This window comes from Corticium candelabrum, chromosome 16 (assembly GCF_963422355.1).
Source record: "Corticium candelabrum chromosome 16, ooCorCand1.1, whole genome shotgun sequence".
In the NCBI taxonomy this organism is placed as follows: Eukaryota; Metazoa; Porifera; class Homoscleromorpha; order Homosclerophorida; family Plakinidae; genus Corticium; species Corticium candelabrum.
This window is the reverse complement of record NC_085100.1, coordinates 2,667,952-2,675,683: the sequence shown is the minus strand read 5'-3', so window position 1 is coordinate 2,675,683 and position 7,732 is coordinate 2,667,952.

Genomic DNA, 7,732 nt, shown 5'->3' with positions numbered 1-7,732 from the left:
CTGTATTTCCTAGCATTAAAAAGGACCAACTACAGCAGCAAAGCTGCTAATCTCTTGGCAAAATTTAATGGCTGATTTTTTTTTAAAAGTGGCTGTCCTACATAGTCACTCACAACAAGACAGTCAATTCTTCGGGTCGGCCAGGTCATGGAAAGGCAATTGACATGGCTGTTGAACATCACAATCTCGTGATCAAAACAGCACTTAGGTCATCTGGTGATAATCTCACTCTCCATTACCTGAAAGTGATAAGTTTAGCAGCTCACATGCTACACGATGCAGCAGTATTGTGTGATGAAGAGGTCTTTGCTACTCAGAACGGAACACAACATCAAAGCTCGAAGGCTGAAAAAGACATTCAAATGATGATATCGAGCTTGATTGACTCCAGAGCAACCTGTCAAATTTCTCAAAGAACATTACCATCAAATAGACGCTTCACAACACCAGAGCGTAAAGGATATGACATTGCATAGTCCAAACAATCGCTGGCCAAATTCCTGAAGAAAGAGGAACTACATCTTGATGAAGAGAAATTAACAGATGAAGACCATGAGGAAATGAGGAAATCAATTTTCTGCAAGACAATGAAATATGACAAAGTGCTAGGCTTTATTGTAGCATTATAGCACTATTATAGCACTAAATTTTTATACAACCGACATAAATTTCATAGGTTATTGCTACAATCCCCCAAAACATTTCTACAGCGCTCTCTACAGTTAATTACATCTGTGTTATCACTTGTACGTCTCAAAGCAACCTGGGTTACAGTGTTAGGTATATGACCCTCGGTTAATTGAAATACAGGTGCACTGAACTCTTTTACCACGCCTAGTGGTACCACATCTTCTTCTGAACAAATCTTATTACATCCCTTTACAATTTTGTCAATCACTGCCATGGAAAGTACTCCATCTAGACCTCTTCGCCTAAATCGTGTGCCTCCTGCAGTTTCCCTAAACTTTAGCAACGATTGTTTTAATGCAACTCTCTGCCCTGCAAGAACTCGACGTGATCTCAAAGCTCCAGATCTACAAGGAATTGGAGTGCCATCATCTGTACATGGTATTTCGGTGACAAACACACGTGGGCGTTCACTAGAAGAGTAGAAAGAGCAACATAAGTCAGAGGCTGGTAAAAGCTCCTCAGACTGCAAAATGTTACGAATTATTACTTTTCGCAAACAAGATGTATTTGAACAAGGTTTTACGACGTCAGGCCCAGTGTCTTTAAGATCACGGCATGTGCCACAAATCTAACCAGACACAATCGCCTTGAGTCTCTTCCTCCACGACCAGCTAACTGCACCAATTCTGATGCCTTGTCTGGCACACCAAACAAGATCACTTCAGTGATATCATCAATGTCTATCCCAAGACCAAATGCACTTGTGGCTACCATTGCTCTCTGCCTTCCACTCTTAAAATTCTCATAATGTTGTGACCGACCCTCTAGAGACATCGTCGCATGATACTGACCTACACAGCCCTTGGTGGCAGCACTACAGCTACGGACGAGATGGACGTAAACACTGTACAGGATGTCCTTAGCCCTACAAAATATCAATGTCTTAGGAATTACTTCTGGAGACTTTACTGATGACAACATTGAAGAAAGTGAGTGAATACAGACAACATAGACTTGGATGAATCCAAAGAAAAGAAGAGGTTGAGCTGATTCAAGGATCCAGACACTAGGACATAATCAGGCATATTTAGCTGTTGAGTGACTGAAACAATAAGATGACGTGGAGCTGTTGCTTAAAGAGACATGAGTGGGACAGACGGTAGACAGGAACGGATATAGTTAAGCTCTTTATAAGCAGGGCGAAATTTACCCCAGTCTTCAATTAAATGAGCTTCATCTATGGCAATGAAGGAAATAACTTCCTTCAATCTCTCAGACATTGCCTTCCTGCAAAACTTTCCAGTAATTGCCTCGGGTGACATGTAGACTGAAATAAGAAAGACAAGAGACCCTGTTAGGCCTGTCAGAACAACCACAATTACAATGCAAGTGCTCACTCAGTTTGCACTTTCCTAGAAATATATCCTCCAGCAGCTCATTATCTGATAGAGAAGCTATGCGAGTAACAGAAACTGATTTTTCTTCAGTTTACTAACCTTGAAAGAGAGGAGGATACAGACATTTGGCCTGTGTCCAGCCACAAAAGTTCAATACAATCTAAATCCTAGGTACCTGATTATCCATCAGTGATATCAAAAGGCTAACAACAATGCATGAACCAGACAGGATCATAGCAGGTAGCAGATAACACAGTGACTTTCCACCAGAAGCCCTCATTCTAACAAATACATCTTTTCGCGAAAGAATAGCCCTGGAAGCTTCAAGTTGACCCTCCCGGAAGTTTTCATACTTGAAGACTTCTCGAAGGGTAGACCGTAGTTTCCTGTCAAGATCAACCCGTTCCCTTGGCATTGCGCGCTTTTTGCTACAAAATAGAGTCTGCGCGCAAACGGTGTACGTACTGACCGCAAAGGAGATGTGCGTGTGAACTACATAGAAGGTCATTACTCCGCCAATTGTAGATCTCAGACTACAAGCCTACACGACACCCGTCACCAACACTCCATAGACCTACCTTTTCAACATGCTTCAGTTGTCTGCAAGTCCTGGATATGCCACAAACACCAAACAATGGTCATAGCATCCCGTGTGGTACGTTTATTGGATTAGTTCTAACGCTAATTTGATTTGAAGTTACGGGACACTTGATGACGTTGGGGTTGACAGTGATGATGTTGGGGGTGACACTTAGTGAGTGTTTAGCAAGGAGATATGGCAGGAAGTAGGCGGGATGATCCCGGACTCTCTCGCGCCTGGAATTGTCATACGGGCACCGGACAAGACTAGCACGAGAGAGTCTGGGGACGAGGCTACCTGGGTACGTCCCTAAGTGTTACAACCCAAGCCCAACAACCAAACACAAAGACTCGCTACATAACTTATTAAAATATATAGGACTATCTATACAGTACGTGAAAATCTCTCGTATATATCAACGAACGCACCCGCGGTGAATCTACGGTCAGGCCAGGGGCGTACCGTAATAGGGGCCAGAGGGGCTATGGCCCCTCAGTTTTCATGTGCGTGTCAATTTATAAAAATATGTAGACCAATCAGAATTTAGATTACTAGCTTACCCACGACTTTCTACGAGTTTCTCATTCATCTTAATTTAGTAGTGAGCTTGGTCGACTCTTAGCAATTGTACAGAAGAGAAGCACCTAATTTCACTGTTGTAGCTAGCTCTACGCTTTTCTATGTATTAATTGTGAATCTTAACACGTGATTCGCAAGCAATCAGATTGGAATCGATAGAAATCTCGCACGTGCAACAAAGCACACGCCACCGCAGCCACGCGAGTCACGACCGAATTGTTTTGTAGTTGGCACTATGGAGAGTAGTGCACCGCCCTCAAAGAAAAGAAAATGTTAAAGCAAGCTACTTTAGCAATATGTGTGAGGTTAGTCAGCAGTAGATTGTCATAGGCTATGAGAAATCTTGCGCACTTAGACAATCTGTACAATATATGACTCTTTTAGAATTGGCTTGCAAACTCAACCAGAGAAGACAGACAATGTCTTAGGCAAAAAACTGGTGACGGCATGCCCCTAGAGCTAGGGAAGAGACCTTGGAAACCCGACCTAACGTTGAGCAGCCTTCAGTCAGTGACAGTGACATCCAAGACAAGCAAGTGCGTGAAGCAACTCAACTTTCATACCTACATGCTTAGCTAATCGAATTAACCTTATCTAAGCTATGAAACCGAATCCGGGGTCCTACGTCACTATGACGTTCACGAAAGCGACCGGGCTCTTCTCGCGCTGGAGCAACTCCGGCAAAAGCTCCCCTCCCCGTGTAATTCACGTGCGTTTAGATCAGCGAAAGAGCCCGGCTTGCGAGGCTAGATCCACGGAACGCGCCTGATACGGTCAATCGAATCTAGTATGGCTCGTATCGGAGTGCTGCTAGGTGCTCTTGCCATCGAACTGATGTGCATTCAATACAGTGAAGGTTGGCGTCGACGAAAGGCCGGGGTGTCGTAGGGAATTTGACATCCCCTGTTTGTTGCACCCCCGAACCGTATTCACTAGGAAATTTGGTATCCCCGAGCCATATTCTCTGAGGGTCTGAGGCACCCCTCTTGGCATCCCTTGGGGAATTTGGTATCCTCTATCCATCATGTAGGTAAATGATCAGTCGGCCGACGAACTACCGGTGCACTTCCAAGAAGTAATTGTGCGATGATGCTAGACGATCATGTGACTTCCAAGGAGTAATTGTGTGATGATGCTAGACGATCATGTGCCACTATGCTGCAGTCACGAACTTTCGGTGATGTCATTGTTTTTAGTATGAAACACCGACTAGCCCATGCCATGCACAAGTTCTCGTACAAGATAAATCCAGTGCCGTCTAGCTGTGTCTACGTCTGGATTATCTCTCATCATTTGCAATTAGTTCTACCATTCTAAGAAGTGTTGCAGAAACCGAGAGAAGCATATCACGGTCTGAACTGTAGCAAGTCTAGCTAGGTGGAAGAAGTGACGTCTGCCGGCTGTGCGTAGGCTGTATGTTGATCTTTGCGTCATCATCTAGGTTAGATGGTGTCTGGTATTAGAATGACATCACCATGAGGTCGTGGAATCTGTTGCACTGGCACATGACCGTATATCGTCGCCTCGCTAGGACTCATTTGAAGTTCACGGGTAGTTCGTCAGTCGACTGATCGTTTAGCTACATGATGCATTACGACTCAACGCATATTTATATATATATATATATATATATATATATATATATATAGCCATGCATAGCCCTGGACGGCTAATCAATTGTAGCTCTAAACACATGATGTTATGTTCAACAGCAGAGAGGAGGCGTTGACTGTGGTGTGTTTGCTATTGCATTTGCGGTACATTTAGCTCTAGGAGACGATGTAGCAAGCCTGAAATTCGACCGACCTCGACTGAGAGAGCATCTGTACAAATGCTTGCATCAGAAGAAATGACAGGTTTTCCGCTAGGCGCCCAAACAACTGCTAGACGCACTCCTAGACTTCGCCGTACCTACATAGAAATTTGCCGCAACTGTTTGATGCCAGAAGAATGCGATGATACCGTGCGGTGTCAAAATTGTAAGGACTGGTTTCACGTTGGTTGTCTTCAACATGATCTACCACAACAAAGTGACAAATGGTGCTGTGACAACTGTTTGTAAGAACGCTGTGACTACAGTAGACGATATAGAGTCAATTGCTTTAACGAAGTTAACTAAAATAGATGTTTTCAGTCGCAAATTTAATTAGACAACAAACACGCAATTTGTAACATGTCAATTTGTTAGAAATTTAGCACAAAAACGCAGACTGTAAAATAGAGTTTAGAATGTCACATTTTTAGATGTGCGAAATTCTCATAATAAGTACGGCGCAGGAATGTCAAATTCTCTAAAAATACGGCTCGAGAGATGCCAAATTTCCTAGGAAATACTGCTCGAGAGATACCAAATTCCCTAGGAAATATGGCTTGGGGATGCCAAATCCCCTAGGAAATACGGCTTGGGATGTCAAATTCTCTAGAAAATACCGCTCGGGCATGCCAAATTCCCTAGGAAATGCGACTCGGGGAATGCCAAATTTCCTGGGATTCCAAATTCCCTAGGATATACGGTTCGGGGATGCAAAATGTCCCGAAGGGATACCAAATTCCCTAGTGAATATGGCTCGGGGATACCAAATTCCCGGGGATGCCAAATTCTCTATGACACCGGTTTGGGTCATCTTCAGTTACTGTAAGTTGACTCACACTTGCATGCATGCAGTGATACCTAGAGTCGCAAATCTATAGAAATCGGTGGAAGAGGCGGCTGCTGTTGACTCGGAGGGAGCTGAGGTTGACGTAAAAAGAAATGATATTGATGAGGAAATGGAGATGATGAAAGAGAAAGCAGCATTAGCAAGAAGCCAGTAAACAGGCTATTTGAAAACATTGTTAGCGCGCGTATACAAAGAGAATGTCTATACAAGCGCTTTCTATAGCATCGGTCGCATCTAGTTCTCTAGGTAGTGTGCATAAGCGGCCGTAGTCCTTCTTGGACGTTCTAGGGTGTTAGGTTCGGCTGTATTATTCATTGTTGGCCTCCATTTCCATATTCCAGTCTACAGGATGCTTTGTTCTTGTTCCACAACGTGCGAGCTCTAGAGCCAATTTATGATTAGCTAAATACAGTAAAATTAAATTGTTCGTGTAACATTGTGTCTAATAGACGAGCTGTCTCTATTTTGCGCGTACAGCAAGGTTGCGCGTAGCAATAGCTTTCCGAAAAGTAAGGTGTGAAAGGTGCGTGTTGCCCTCGAGATTGCGCATGCTCTAGGAGCTCCGCCCCCTAATATCGTCTAGTTGCCGAGCGTAGCGAGGCTTCTAATCCGGGTCGCACAACAGAGGGGCGTGGTCCTATATGGCTCTCCATCAAGCTTTTGGTATATATATATAATATGTGTGTGTACACACAAATCTCAAATTTCTCCTCCCCACGACCACGTTTCATGATAGGACCTACCTCAAAAAATCGTTTCCGTGTCCGACTACAGATGAGTCTAAGAACGATTCGTTTAAGTGAGCAAACGGCGACGAAAACGCTTCATGAACTTCCGTCGCCCTATCGTTTTGTTGTAGCTGGGGATTGTGTGTACGTGACAACCAAGAAACACCTTCAGGAGTTGAATGCCACCTACAGTCAATTATTCACACGTCCCGTACTACAGTATGATCAATCCTTTACTACACTGTGCTGCATCTAACACTGTTGATAGTCAATTTTTGCCGATATCAATTTCTATGTCAGTAAATACCATGCCACTGTCGTTACAACGGAACTAAGTGCATACCTAGACTGTACATTTCAATTGTCTTGATCACGATCGCAAAACGACGACTACCTATACCAGCCCTATAGACGTAATTTAAACTTCTAGGAAGTTTGCATGTTTACTTCCAAGACAGCTAGGGTTTCAGCAAATACGTATTGTCTAGCTAGGACTCGGCGTTTCAGTAGACGGTCTGAAAACTCCGTTGGACGTGTTAAGCTGGATTTACAATATGCAAACACTTGAGCGTCGCGTCGCGTCACGTCGCGTAGTACAAATTCAAATTGTAAATGGTCTACGCGACGCGACGTTCGACGGACGCGACGCTCGCGACGCGACGCGTCCAAATAGAACCAAGTTCTATTCGAGCGTCGAACCGGAAGCTGTACACGTCGCGTCGAAAGTAGCACCTTGATTTCGACCAATCACAGCCAACTATAAATGCACGTGTGGCTTCCGTTGGCAATTATTATTGATTTGGGCGCTGTACTCGACGTTGAGCGGTCTATAGATTGTGTAGGGAGCTGTCCTTGCTTGTGAATGATCAACTGCAAGACGTACAAAGACCTGCGTGCATGGGGGAACGCCTCGAAATTGATTTTGAGCAAGCTGGGGGTTGCGGCAGAGTTCTGCTAGTAGAAAATCGAAGCGCGAGTGGTCAGTTCAATAATTCAGGTAGCGACGTCTACGGCGCGCTGAAATCGTATTGTGAATGGTACGACGCGTGTGACGTGCTACGTGCCACTCCCACGCAAGACAACGTGACAGGACGCACGCGACGCGACGCTCAAGCGTTTCCATATTGTAAATCCAGCTTTACTCACGAACGCGAGGCG